Source organism: Pteropus vampyrus, unplaced genomic scaffold (assembly GCF_000151845.1).
Source record: "Pteropus vampyrus isolate Shadow unplaced genomic scaffold, Pvam_2.0 Scaffold1683, whole genome shotgun sequence".
NCBI classification, from domain to species: domain Eukaryota; kingdom Metazoa; phylum Chordata; class Mammalia; order Chiroptera; family Pteropodidae; genus Pteropus; species Pteropus vampyrus.
In genome coordinates this window covers 12218-14586 of record NW_011890464.1, presented here as the reverse complement: position 1 = coordinate 14586, position 2369 = coordinate 12218, and the positions used below count along the sequence as shown (strand labels likewise).

The 2369-nt window shown below is 49.3% G+C and overlaps 1 non-coding gene across 1 annotated transcript; it reads right to left on the bottom strand.

Annotated features, from left to right (window-relative positions):
* Positions 1 to 200: 200 nt before the first annotated feature.
* TRNAA-UGC lies at positions 201 to 272 on the bottom strand. Its single transcript has one exon. It is a non-coding gene; the product is annotated as a tRNA-Ala (tRNA).
* Between the last annotated feature and the right edge of the window lie 2097 nt (positions 273 to 2369).

Below are 2369 nucleotides of genomic sequence, written 5' to 3'. Positions count from 1 at the left end.
CCTCAGAGCAAAAGTACATGCGGAGCATTAAGTATTTCAGGAAGGACAGATCACTCTTATGGTGAAAATCCCACGATAATTCCAAGTAGTGACTGGAAATGGAGCTGTACCTGGCTATAGTCGCATCCATGGCGTTTTAAATGGTGAATAGAGTGGACAGAAGAAGGAACCAGGAGAAAAAAAAAGGTAAAGAAAAACCATGGAGATGCCGGGGATCGAACCCGGGGCCTCATACATGCAAAGCATGCGCTCTACCACTGAGCTACATCCCCAGCCTCTGAAAAGCGGATTCTTTGAGATTCTCTGCTATAATTTTAAGAGTTTCCTCCCCCACCCTAAATAAATTTTGTATATTTAAGTGAATGTTAGGGTTTAGGAAAATCAAAACAAATCATTTTATTTCTTTCGAGTAAGCCTCTTCTTTATAGACTAACATGAAATTCTAGCTGGCACCGGAACCAAGGAACAAAGGGAAACCGACCGATTTTTTTGTGTGTGGAAGTGCCGAGGAATTAATCTTTTTCCTTTTTCTTTTTTTAATTCATTGGGGGTCACGATGGTTAATAACATTATATACATTTCAGGTTTACAACTAACGCTACATCTGCTCACAGCCCAAAGTCCAGCCTCCTTCCGTCACCATGTATCTGACCCCCTTTACTCCTTCGTCCTCCCCCCCTGGGGCCCACCGTTCTGTTGGGAACAGACCTATTCTTGAATGTTGCCCTTTACAAACAGAAAAGAAAGAAAGGAAAATGTAAGGCTGTCTTTCTAGTGGAAAAGGGTGTTGCCGCCACTGCACCTCCACCCAGAAAACTCGGGGGTCTTGTCTCCTACACCTGCAGTGACTCTGAGGTTTGCACATCTGCTTGAAGACTTTTTCCATCCCAAAGAACTCTCCCGAATATAAAAAGAAGCAAACTAAATAGAAACAGATCCAGCTCTCGGAATCATAGAGGAAAGTGTCTCTTTGCCGTAGCTCATTGGAAAGAGCCGCGCTTTGCCTGTCCGCGAGCCTGTCTTTCTCGTCGAAGCACACCAGGGCAGAGAAGTCACAGTGTGCAGTGTCTTTCTGGTCATCAAGGGGCCACTCCGTGGTGAAGGAACAGGTGAGGGGTCAGGAGAGGGCAGAAAACTGAGGCTACACCTCCTCCCATCAGCGCTTGTGATGTTCTGGCAGGAGATAGAGTCATTTCCTATGTCTGGGAGGACATGTCCCAGTATGTCCTGCTACCTTTGGTCTCCAGTCAGATCCCTCGCGTGACAGCCTGCTTCTGCCTGAAACGTCACGGCCAAAGGCCTTAACGAACTGGTGCACAGGACACTGGACCCAGCAGCTGGGGTTTCGTCCGCGGACCGCTCAGGGCCGCCTCTGTAAACTGAAGTAGGTACCCGTTTGACTGGTACCTACTTCACAGGGTGGTTGTGACGACTGAACCAGTGACACCGAAGGTTTAGCGCAAAGCCTGGTACAAGGTTCAAGCTCTGAGACGTGAGTTCTTATTATGATGAATGCCGTCATTATATGAGCTCCGGCGAAGGGCCGCTGCTGCTCATATTCACCCCAGGTGCGAACTGATGCTTTGCTGATGCTGTTTCGGTGAAACGGGACACATAGGAGGGCATGGGGTGAAGTGCCAAATGGGGTTCCTGCGCAAGCTGTCTGCTGTCCTTGTTGCTTTAGCTCAGGGGGGCAGTCAAGAGAGATGTTGGCCAGAACAGAAGGATGATGGTGCCATAGACAGACGTATTTGGGATCTGGAGGAGCTAAGGGCTTGTATTCAGATCAGCAGATGCCCCTGTGAGCTCTCTCGTCAGATTGCTCTGCTCAAAACAAACTCGATTATTATTTCCTCTCTGCATACAGCTCTTAGAATAAAACCCAAGCTCCTTCCTCTGGCCGTTAAGGCCCTGTGTGACCTGGCCCGTGGACCTTGCTAATGCCGTCCCTTACTCCTCTCCTTCTTCCCTGGGGACATGCCGGCCACACCTGCCTGCTTGCTGTTCCTCAGGCATGCCAGCTTCCTTCTCACAGCAGGGCCTTTGCATGTGCCAGTCCCTCTGCCTAGAATGCTGTCCCCCAGATTTTGTCATGATTGGCTCCTCAGTGTCCAGGTCCTCAGAAAGGCCTTCTCGTCACCTCTCTAAAGAGGCCTAAGAACCTCCACGTAATCTCTATCATACTCCTCTGATTTGTTCTCCTTCATGGCACCGACACTCTCGAAACCTGTTTTATACCGTTCGTCTGTGTCCCTCGCCAGGTCGTAAGGTCAGGAGCGCAGGGTCTCGCCATCTTGTTTCCTGCGATGTCCCTAGTGCCTAGAAGGACGCATGGCACTTAATAAGTACTCAGTCACTATTTGCCAAAC